At 41.3% G+C, this 12,129-nt stretch overlaps 1 protein-coding gene across 2 annotated transcripts in view; it reads left to right on the top strand.

The window, feature by feature from the left end:
• Window positions 1–8,351, top strand: part of IRS1 (insulin receptor substrate 1) — a 59,317-nt gene extending 50,966 nt beyond the window's left edge. For both annotated transcript variants that reach the window (XM_032857367.1, XM_032857366.1), the window contains one exon: window positions 7,311–8,351. The gene's annotated coding sequence lies outside the window, so the exon portion shown is untranslated. The remainder of the gene's footprint in view (window positions 1–7,310) is intronic.
• Window positions 8,352–12,129: the final 3,778 nt, after the last annotated feature.

Here is a 12,129-nt window from a genome sequence, read left to right as displayed (position 1 = left end):
CATTGTAAACGAAGTTGTGATTTTAATTTAAGTCTACTGGTTTGTAGCAAAGCCAGACCAGTAAAACCTATACCTTGTATTTCTGAACATTAAAAAAAAAAAATACAAAACAATAAGCTGATGTGAAATTACAATATCAACTATAAACCTCAGAATTGGAATTTAATTCCTAGGAGAGAGAATATGGGGCAAAAATAGGTCCCATGAAACGAGAAGAAAGACTGACTTTCATGACTTGCTTTCTCAAGTAGGGAAGAAGGCATCATATTACTTTCATGTTTTCAAGCAACAGGTTTATTTTGGTTGAGCTCGATTAAAATTAAAGCTTCCTGTTGCACATTATGTGGTCTGACTTGTGATGGGGAGGGATTGTTTCTCTGAGTTCCTCTGACTGTCATGTTTGTGGGGATGCATTCTAATTTCAGTAGAAGAGAGACTGCAGACATTTTGAGTTCCGTTGCAAAGGGGATAGGGGGAGGGCTCTTATGGTGTTGGCCCCACTGGCCTTATCTTTTGCACACTCCCTATTAATAAAAAGAATAGGAAATAACTAAAGTGAATATTCTTCAGCTTAAAAGATTTTGGAATGCTTTTTCATATTTTCTTAATACATTATTGACAGAATACTGTTTTTTGTTTTGTTTTTTTAAGCTTTTATGTTTGAGTACTCTCCACACCCAACATGGGGCTCCGTCTTAGGACCCCAAGGTCAAGAGTCACACGCTCCACTGGCTGAGCCAGCCGGGCGCCCCGGCAGAATATTTTTAATTGTTGCCAACCATAAGTTGTTGTTGTTGTTTTCATCTGTCTTCTCCATAAATCTCTAGCCCTCTGGACAAGTTTCCTGCCCCAGCTCCTGCCCTTTGTTGCTGAGGGCAGGAGAGGTCCGCGGGGCTGGCGCGATTCACAGCAGGGGGTGCAGGCTGGACAGGCAGCTCCCCGGTCAGCCCCTCTCTTCTCTTCTTTTCATAATACATGTGCCTTCCTTTGCTGGTGGGCTCCCGAAGCCACCAGCTCTGCCAGAAGGACTTTCACTGGGACACAGGGTGAACTGGAGCCAGGTGGCCTCTCACATGTTGGCAGCTCTCCCTGAATGTTCCTCCCTGGCAGCCGCTGGAAGGCCCGGCCAGCAACCTTGTTATCTGCACCAGCTCTCGCCCATGTGACTCACACCAGGCAAAAGTGCTCTTTAAGCAGCTCCGTGAAAGCACTTGCCTGGCTGGTCACTTACCCTTTGCCTTTTAAGACCATGAAACTGGGTCTTGCCAGCTCTGATCTGGCCTCTTGGAAAAGATGTTGGTTTAGCTTGTTAACATAGAGTAACAAGTATCTTGTGGTCTTACCTCTAACTTTAATTCATTAGTTCAATCCTGGGACTGCTAGGTGGCTCCGTCTGTGAGCATATGCTTTCAACTCAAGTCATGATTCCAGAGTCCTGGTATCGAGTCCCACACTGGTCTCCTGCTCAGTGGGGAGACTGCTTCTCCCTCTGCCTGCTGTTCCCCCTGCTTGTGCTCTCTCTCTCGCTCGGCTCTCTCTCTGACAAATAGATAGATAAAACCTTTAAAAAGTTCTCCAGTTCAATCCTGCCTTGATTTTTCTTTTCTCTTTTTCTTTTTCTTTCCCCTCCCCCTTCTTTTCTTTCCTTCCTCCCTCCCTTCCTTCCTTCCTTCTTTACTCTCTCTCCCTCCCCACTTAGGTCTGTCCTTTGCCCAAGTCTCCTCTTGCCCTGACATTTCCCAGGTATATCTTGTAAAGAGCAGAGTAATTCTCCCTGTGTCTGGAACTTGAAGCTTGGTGTTAGCTTTGGTTAACTTGGTTAGCTTTTTACTTAGGTGATTCCCATAGCTAACAAGACTGAGATCCTCCCTAAATGCTACCATCCAACCCCTGGTGGTAGAACCAAATTCTAAGCCAGGAGATTTCTTTAATAAGCATTTCATAGCCCATCCAATGGGTCAGTGGTCTTCTTTACCCATCAGCGATTGAGTAGTGTAAGTGTTAAAATGCAGGGCACGTATACACTCCCAGAACTATGAATTTAGTTAATACTGATTTAAAAAAAAAATTTATTGGCCTATTAACCAGAATCAGGTATGCTTAAAAACAGAATACTTTGCAGTGTTTTATAAGGTGCCTTATTAATATGTAAGCATTCTAGAAGGCTTGATCTTCTCTAAATGAGTGGTAGGATGAATTATGGCATCCGCATCAGTGAGGCAGCTGAAGAAACGAATTGCGGCCACAGTAGTGCTGTGCGGTTGAACATAATTGTGTCAAGGAAGAAATCAACAGGTTTGGGAAGACAAGATACAGAGAAAGGTCACAGGCGCCATATTCAGAATCCTACCAGGTAAGGAGCTGTATACCGTGCTGTTTCTCTCTTTATTCCCAAGTGAAGGGAACTGTTTTCTCTTCTCAGAGGAATCCTCCCCTCCTGTTCTGAATACTTTGCCTGTGCCATTCCCTTAAGGACTTGAGCTTTTGGACATTAAAACCAGGAAGCCACAGGCTTTTTCTACATCAAACTGCCATACTCCTCCCCATATACAATGAATTGGGAGGAGGAGAAAGGAATAGAATACCAGGAAGGTTTAAAAGTTGGTTGACATTTCAGATATCTTCTCATCACAGATTTTTTAAGAACGGGGAAGATCTAAATATGATGGAAACATTGTTTTCCTGTCCTGTTGAAACATTTTTGACATTGAATGCAGAATTCTAAAAGTTCAAGTCCTTTAAGCAAAGAGCGGCTTTAGAACCACAGTTGAATGGTGGCTTTCCCTGGCTGGCAAGAATTTGAGAAATGTTTATTCCTTCTTTACATTTTCCTGTGGTGTATACATTTTCTAGATTAAAGTGAAGAATTTTTTTTTAAGTCACAGCTGTTTATTTTAAGTGAAAGACAAATGTGCCGTTTTGACACATTTAACTGGAAGAATTCATTTATACAAATTTTTCTAGTTGAATCTGCAATATAAGATTTCAAACAATGATCTCCACTGAAGAAAAGTCATTACAATAGTCACCTTTTCTCAAGCATAGTTGGGTGAGGAAGAGTTGCTTTGTGGCTACATTTTGCTATATGATGGTAGCCAAGCAACTTAAGAATATTTTAGTCCTGCTTTCTTAGTGGAAGTAGAAACTGCTAGTAATGCTTTAACCAGATATTTATAACTGTGTTGCCCTTGACTCAAATTGGCAGGAGGTTTCGAGGCATTTGAATACAAGATAAAACTTTTAGTCAATGGGTTGGACCAAAATTTCATTGTTGAAAGGGTGGGGATCCTTCATTATACACATATCATAACCTTTTGCTGTTTTCAGGTGCTTTACAGTGAAGCCTCATTGGTAGGCTGAGTTTGGAGGAGGGCAGAAGCCTTATCCGTTTTTCAGCTCTCGTAGGCATAGTTTAAGTGGGTCAAGTCCGGAAGATGTAAATTCCTACCGGATGCAATAATGCAGTAATCCATAGGTCTCAAGTAGCATTGCTCAAGTGTTGACTTATTTGATAATGCTTTAAAAATTACATTTTTCATTACCGGCAACAGGATTAGGTGGGTTTTGTGTTACAAGAAGACACAGGGAAGGGGACAGGAGATGCTGATGTGGTGATGAAATTTTGTCAAAATGTAATTTCCTGCTACTAAGTCTCATGACAGGTGCGTCGTCTTTCTGGGTTCAGAAGTTATTCCCCAGTGAGGTAACCCGAGAGGATGGATCACAGGAACATCACCATTTGATACTTGCCTAGCTCTTCTCCAAGGAAATGTTTCGCTTCTTTGTTTCCACTTCGTGGGTGTTACAGATGAATTTTTGCATTTGTAAAACATGGTTGCAATATTTGCCTCGCGTGGTTGGTGAGTCAGTCTGGGTTGTAAATAAAAAGGGAATCAAAAGTACCTCTACCCAATTCTTCCTTTTCAGTGCTTGGGATAGTCCTTATTACTGCCTTTTTAGTTGTCACTCAATGTTTTCTTTTCTTTTCTTTTCTTTTCTTTTCTTTTCTTTTCTTTCTTTCTTTTTTTTAACAGATGTTTCTTAAGTTGAATGACTGTGGGAGGCTAGTATGGGTATTGGTTTTTGAAAAACATATCCCCAAAATGTATGATATGCATGTGGGCCTTTCTTCAAGTGCAGTTGTGGCCTTCTTAACCGCTGTTGTATAGACGTGGGGATAAAGGCAAATGAACTTTAGCCCCATGAACATTACACTAAAGTCTGTCTGTAAAGTCCTCAGAGTTCATTTCCAACAAAACTCAGCAGAGCCGTTGTGAGCAGCTATGTTTTGGGAACTTTAGTTTTAGGGTTCTTTGGCTTCCGATAGTATGTCACTGGGAATCATTACCCACTTAATCAGCCCCTTTATTCACCACATTTGGCTCTCAGAGCTCTTTGGCCATTTCCACAGATCAAATGTGCCCTCAAAGGGCCGAGACTGGCTGCTGTCTATAGAGACCATTCAAAGGAATATGCCCAAGGCTGAGAAGGCTGTCGCAAAAAAAAAAAAAAAAAAAAGAAAGAAATGGGAACTTGAGAAAGCATTCCAAAAATGCCTCCAACGATGGCTGCGTGCTTGAAATAAGTGTGCAGACCCCAAAGAGGCTGCAAGGAGGGACAATTCTCACTCAGGGGTGTCAGTTAAAAATCCGTATCATTTACTCAGGAGCTACGTTTTCTGTATGTACACACACACACCCCTTGAACAAAGAAAAACAAATGTGAACTTCAGACTTTCACTTGAAGATTTTCCCTGGCCTCTGAGGCCTGTTGATTGCCTCTGTGCCCATCCCCTCCCCCCGCCTCTGCATAACCTCCCTCTTTCCCACTTGCTCCCTTTTTCAGAGATCCCCAAGGTGATGACACCGGTGGGTAATATGAGTGGCTGAGACACATGCTGATCAGGATGTACAGTAAAGGGCTTTGAGTAGTAGTATGCTGAGACTTTGGAGGGAAGGTTTATGGTGCCATTAATAAACCCTTTTATTTACTGCTCTTGGAACATACGGACTTGTGGGAAATGATAGGGAGGGGTGGGTTCAGAGTGGCCCAAAGCAATAGATACCAGTATCTGGTGAAGCCCAAGGGTTTTTCCTCCCCAGGGAGGCCCCCAGTCTCTGCCCCTCTGCATCCATGCACGTTGGCACGTGTAGGAACAAAATTGAATACAGTTTGTTCATGTGCTGAGCTCTTTATCCAGCCATTCTGGATAAGAGCCAGGTATAAAATGAAAAGCATACCGTGTGCCCTTCGTTCGCCCCCCCCCCCATTTTCTATAAATGAGCAGTTTGTTTGTTTGTCTCAAGCCCTTTAATAAAGTATGTACTTCCCACTTCCTCTTGGGCCCAGAGCTATGAAGCTGTGTGAGGCTCTGTCTACATATTCTTGTAGGAACATTCTGATAGATTGCGGTGTGAGTTCAGGAAAAACTTGAAAGTAGTCCGAGATCTGGAGATGGGTCTCCAGGGTTTTTGAAGGGATGGGTTTTCCTTTCACTTGTAAGAACTACACAAAGTCAGTCCTGTTTCGCTGGCAATCAGAGGGATAAGCCTGGAGTCCTTTTTTGTTTTTACACTGATGTCTCTATGGGAAGTCTTTATTTGTCTATAGAAAAAGAGGCTGTTTACCTGTCCCTTAGGGGTGGAGTTAATATTTAAAAACCGTCGACAGGAATCTCATAAAACTAGAGTCCACGTTTGGTAAATTTCAGCTTACCTGAAAGCCAAATGGTGAACGCTAACTGGTGCCAGCCATACTCTCCTTCAAGGGAAGAGAGAGAAAAACAGTCATGCTGATCAACATATACATTGTATGGATTGTAGAATCTGTTCCTTTCCTTGGAGCTGACGTGGATTAGTACTACTACATCTGGACGGATCCTGAAACATGTCCTGGTGTCCCTAGACTTAGACGGTGATACCTTAGCCTTGAATTCGAGGTTCTTCGCCATCGGTCCCACCACATTTTTCAGATTTACCTCCTTCGATCCCTTTTCACATACCTTGGGATCTAACACAATCCATCCTTCTCCACTTGGCCTGCCCATGACCATACCCTTCCCCAGGCCTCGTTTTATCACGTGTCTCAGCAGGACTTGTGCTTTGTCCCTTTCGTTCGATCCACTCTTATTTAGTGAGTCCTTACTGTGTGTCAGTCCCGGTGCTAGGCTCTGGGGATGCAGCCCTGAAGCAGCAAAGATACGATCCCATTTCCACATTCCCAAACTATCACTTTTCTCCCCGTCCAAGCCAGACGTGTCAGTGAGGTACTTCCTTTCTACTCCCATCTAGAAGCATCTTTCCGGCCCTCCATGCAGGTAGAGTATCTTTTCTGTGCATCTGCCATGGGATTTACCCCCTTTTTCTTTTGTATTCTTTCTATTTATGAACAGAGCTTACCTTCCTTCCTAGATTTTCTAGAAAACAGGGCCTTTATATCCAGCTTTATATCCCCCATAACATTTAATGCAACCTATTACCTATTTGACAATATTTACTATCTAGTCTGCACCATTCTATAAGCATTGGTATGTGTAGATAACTTTGAAATACATAAATGTGGGCTTCAGAAGGTCTATCTAATGTTAATCCTGGAGATCAAAAGAGGGCTTATGAGGTTGAATAAGGTGTCTCCTCTCTGGAAGGGCCTGGGTAATGCCCTGTGAGGTCTGCCTTCTGGAATTGCATAGAAGCAATGTGCTTCTGCTGGAATAGCATTTCTATTAGATCTAAATCAGAATCCTTTTTTTTTTTCTTAATTTAATGATTAACTACATCTGTTTCACTGGGTCTCCTTCTGCATCTGAAATCCTCACGTCAAGCAATGTCATGTTAAAAACTGACTTCAGATATTGTGATGTTAGGGGCTGCAACTTCAAATTCTAAAATCTGCAGTTGACTGACTTTGAACCAAAAGAAGAAGAAGCACAGCCTGACCATAACCTCACCATGTTTTATAGTACTTTGACGCAACAACTCTAATTCACATTTTTGTTTGGATCCTCAGAACATCAAAGTATTTTGTGTTTTTGTGTTACTCAACTCTGAAACCTCCAAATCCCATTGATCTGTTGACTGATTTAATATTGACTATTTTGAGTTTGTATTTGCTTTAGACTCTTGCATTTTGAAAGGGGGGAGAGAGTTAAGTACACTTTGTTGATTTTATTTAAGTACACAGTACTGTTTGTGCTTGTGACATCTGCCTATCTGATCCTGCCTCCTTGTTAAAGAAAAACCCATAAAAACTGATGGAATGGTGCACTTTGTGATACGCCCTTGGTGACGAATCCTTTCCGTTTTCCTTTCCAGAATGAAGACCTGAATGACCTCAGCAAATCCTCCCTTTCCTCATGGGTACCCAGACTCTGAATATTTCACGATTCACAACCAGGACCTCACATCTTCTTCCTCAGTAGATGGTACGATGCATCCATTTCAGTTTGTTTACTTTCTAAAATCCTCAGGAGTTCCTTGACTGAACTGCACGTACTATATTGTGCCAAGCAAAAAAGCACTGTGACACCAGAACCATGAGTCTGCATAAACTTCATCGTCAACCTTAAGGACATAGCTGGCCACGTGAGCTGATGTGCCCACCACCATGCCACGAGAGAATGGGTTTACTCTCCTTGCATTTACAAGATCCATTTCATCTGCTGCTGAAACTGTGTATGACAAAGCATCGCTGTAAATTATTTCATCCAAAACTGTTCGCGTTGGGTGGAGAGAGTATTAAATATTTAACATAGGTTTTGATTTCTATGTGTAATTTTTTTAATTAAAATGTAACTTTTCTTACAGCACATCTTTTTTTTGGATGTGGAACTGAGGTATACTATGTTCTGTTGTAAAGAGTGGAGCAAATACTTAAAACAAGGCTAATGAGAGTAGACTAGGATACGATCCTTGTTTTAAGACTGTAATTCAGAAGAATAATATAATAAGAATCATAGTGCCATTAGATGGTTCTCAGTTGTATAGTTCTATTTGTGGATACTATCTCTTGTAATATAGCCCTGATGTTGAGCTGAGATCCTTACAAGAATTGATCTTCATTTTGTATTTTTTCCTGTAAGGCAGTAGGCCCTGTTAATTAAACTGAAGAAGGATATATTCTGGGTGTTTTCAGGTGTCAGCTTAAAATTGGCCATTGAATGGAAGCAAAATTACAAGCAAAGGAAATCAAAGTCTTCCATTGTATATACTGTAAGGAAGAGGAGACTTGGGTGATCCCTTTAAATCAAGAGCTCTCTTTGGAATGAACAATGTGGGTGTTTGTAAATTCTGGAAATTTCTTTCTATTCATAATAAACTAGAGACTGTTGATCTTTTCTTCTCCCCTTCCCCCCACTTCTGTAAGCTTCCTGCTACCTTTTTTTTTTTTCCCCCATGCACACTTTAGGATATTTTTTTTTCTGGCATTGTCTCGAGAAAGGTGGTTAAGACAAGTGAGTGCTTGTCTTTGATTTCCAACCAGGAGTTAAAATTCCAGAAAAATGGTTTTTATCATGACTACCTGTCACTTCCCACAAGACCCTTATCTCTTGTTTCCTGAGACCATCCCGTGTTAGTTACATGATTGAACTGAATATAACTGGTTCCATTTGCCCTGGTGGGTCCTGGCCTATTAACGATTAGTTAATAAAACCCAGTGCACAGAGAGCATGTCAAAGCATAATGACTGGCTCCTGAAACATCTAGCCAGCAGGGAAGATGTTAATCCTCTTCTTGTTTGGAATTTTTCCTTGTGAAAAAGAGAAGGCCGTGGATGTACTTCAAGATACTGCCTACGGTGTTTTTCATCTTTTTTGCCAGGAAACTTCCTAAAGGTTAAGTGAATTAATGCCAAGGTCGGGCTCCCTCAGAGTCTGTGTAAACTCTGCATCAGAATTTCCAGCCCTGCTGTGGAGGGGAGCAACATTTCATTTCTCTGATGGGTTGAGCTCCCTGGGTTGGGGAGGGTCTACAAGGAAGGGGCCAGGGTTGGGGACCACTGCGGTGGTTGCTGCCCCTCGTCCAGCCAGTTGGTGGCGGGGGGTGGGGGGGAATCCCTACTCTACTCAACAGGGAGTGGAGATAAATGGAATCCCTCACGCTGCTGAGGCCTGTGTTACTGTTAATTCAACCGGATGGCATGTACCTCACAGACTGTTGTACGAAGTTCATTGTTGCAGATTCTGACCATTTGCATGCTCATCAATTTCTAAGATGAATAGGTCTGTAGTCCTAAGAATCCATTGTTTTCAAGGAACTTGCACTTGCTGAATTACATCATTTCCTATGAGGAGAGAACACTACCAATTTTAAAAATCTGCTATGAATTTCTTTCTTTTTTTTTTTTTTTTACACTTTTATAAAAAAGACTTTCTTGGTCAAACCAACTTAAATTTTTTCAAGTATTCTGACTCCTACTCCTGCCTAGTGTAGGAAGATAGCAAGCTGTCCTGCTTTCTTCCGTTGAGGACATAAGTAGTTAAAGAGACATCAGTGAACAAGGTTAGCCCCGACCGTTTTCCTGTGAAGCTGGTTATTATTTCTCAAGGAAACTATACTTTGAATATGTATTACCGAGATACCTCTGCTTTGTGGAGTACCAACATGTTTTGGGTGAGAACAGAAATCAACAGACTGGAAAAGCCCTCTCTTGGTTAATTTCTCTGATGTTTTGTTGAGTCCAATAGCATAAAGGTAGAAATCCTATTTTAATAAGCTGCTTCTAGTAGTCCCTGAGCTGGGTTTGGTGGTGGTGTCAGACTGCACCAATTTAAAACTGGAAGTGGCCGGTATTTAAGGCAAAAACTCATGCTCTGCTTATAGAGGGCTTGACCTTGAGCGACATCAGCTGCTAAAATCCATGTGTTCAGTTACTATTGAAAGCTGGCTTTTATCCATTTCCAAGTGTTTGTAGGCCAGCCAAGGAATTACATTAATGGGGCTTCTCGTGGCCTCTGGTTAACCTATAAGTTAGTGGCTTTTTCCTCATGAGACCAATCTTTTATAGTGTTCTTTCTTAGAGACCTAGGCAGAGTTTTAAAATTCTCCTTTGTGGAAAGAACAAATATAGTTTATGACTTTGATGATATCTTCATTCTGGGCAGGGAAAAAAAAAAAAAAAAGTCCTAGAACCAGCTAGAAGTGAAGAGAATCCATTAATGATCAACCCCCTGAGTCAATAATGACAATTCAGTACTGATGTTACGTTTGTGGCTATTTCTTGCTGACTTTCAAAGGTCAGGGACTCCATTAATCTAGGTTGACGGCAAAAATGGGTTTACTAAAAATCATTGAGCCAAAAGTAGAGGTTTTTTACCCTTTATTTACCCCTGTTGTCTCCTATCTTTTAAATCTGAGACATTTAAAGGATTAAGAAACAATTTTACTATACTGTAATGAACAGTATAATACAATACTGAAGCCCTGTTTTGATTAATCTTGCATCCTGAATGCAATATGCTAGGTAGTTAAAAACTTTTATTTATTGCAGGTGGTTTAAAAATGGGAGGGGAGCTAATCGTCCAGTGACAGCAGAGCTATGGGAAATGGGAGAGATGTGAAGTGCTCTGAGTGCTTTGGCTGGAGCTCGGTGGGTCAGTCCATCATGCAGAGAGGCCCTGAAACCAGAGACCCTGTGGGAAGTAAGACCTTGACTGGAGAGAGACAGGAGGACCCTTTGGAAGGCACACAAAGGAGGATGGATGGAAGCCAAACATGAAATCGCTTTGCAGTGACTTGACAGGGGAGTTGGTGTTCTTAGGACATCGTGTGTGCTAGTTGGAGGTAATGCTGCATTCATAAAGACTGCTAAAAAACTTTAGGGGAAGAAGCATGCACTTCTTGGGATGTGAGGAAATACGGCCTTGCCAATACTAAGAGAAAGACCTTCTGTCTTGAGCTTACCTCTGGAGAGCAAAATACCCTTCTTGTCAGTAGAACTTCAAGGGTTAGACACTGGTACCTTTGATCATCTCCAAAGTCAAGCCAGATAAGATCTTGGAGGTCCCACCATAGCTCTGTCCAATTGTCTCCTAGGCACGGGTAGAGAATATGTGGGTCGGATGCTATGTTGGGTTTCCCACAGCTTGTAACCAGAACATCCAGTTGGATGCTGAGAGGAGGCAGAAAGATAGTGAAGGGGTTTGACCCTATTCTTAAGGAATTTAGCTTATAATTAGCTAATAAGATTAGAAAACATGGCTTAGCTGGAGAGTTGTCTTCCTTTCATCATTTGTTGATGACTTGGCATTTGTGATACGTACACCAAGAGCTCTGGTGTTCTAGGTCCTTGCCACTCACCCGACATTTAAATCTCCCTTGGCTTCTGTTAACTTCCCCAGTGTTAACCAACATGCCACGTGATAGGACAAATTCAGCAAACAGGAAAAAAAAAAAAACACTTGTCTGTATTTGTATAAGCATTTTTAGTGCTGTTTTTAATTTTTGTTTTTGTTTGTTTTGTTTGTTGATCTTAGAACTTTGCCGTTGGCTTCAGAATGTAGTTCCCAGAACAATTTTTCTTACCGAGTTCTTTCCTTACACCTCTTGGCTGCAGGGTGGGCCAAATTAAATACATATATATTTTTTCATTTACTGTATGTGCAGTTTGGTTTATCATCTTCAGATGGTGGTGCTGCTGATGGTGCTACTTCATCTGTGTACAAAAGGACCAATGCATGGTCTGTGTTGCTACCAAAACATTTATTGTATATACGTGTATAACATGTATTATGTATATATGTCATGGGTACCAGGCCAGGTATATAATTTTATTTAGAAGTGTTTCACTTTTCTGAGTTTTCTTTATAGTGTTATGCTTATTTTCAGTTTTGGTTTTTTGTTTTGTTTTTTTTTTTCCTCCCTGATTCTGTCTGGTACTTAGAACTGTAGTGTCTTCATCGTTAATTAAAGAAAATTGTCTAAATGAATTCATGGATGTGAATGTTAGTGATCCTTAATGTTTTTGGTTGTGGGATATGAAACAGAAACTGCCAATGAAAAGTTGCTGGGGCCTTTGGGTAAGAGTGGCATCCACTATTTAACATACTTTAATTAATAAATGATTTTGGAACAGAGAGGTTTGCCTGACACTATCCCTCTTTGGTTGGCTTTCAGTGGCCAAGAGGATAAAGAA

This window comes from Lontra canadensis, unplaced genomic scaffold (genome assembly GCF_010015895.1).
Source record: "Lontra canadensis isolate GAN:19392208 unplaced genomic scaffold, GSC_riverotter_1.0 scaffold13, whole genome shotgun sequence".
Taxonomy (NCBI): Eukaryota; Metazoa; Chordata; class Mammalia; order Carnivora; family Mustelidae; genus Lontra; species Lontra canadensis.
Note: the sequence above shows the minus strand (reverse complement) of the source record. Positions and strands in the feature narration are given on the sequence as shown.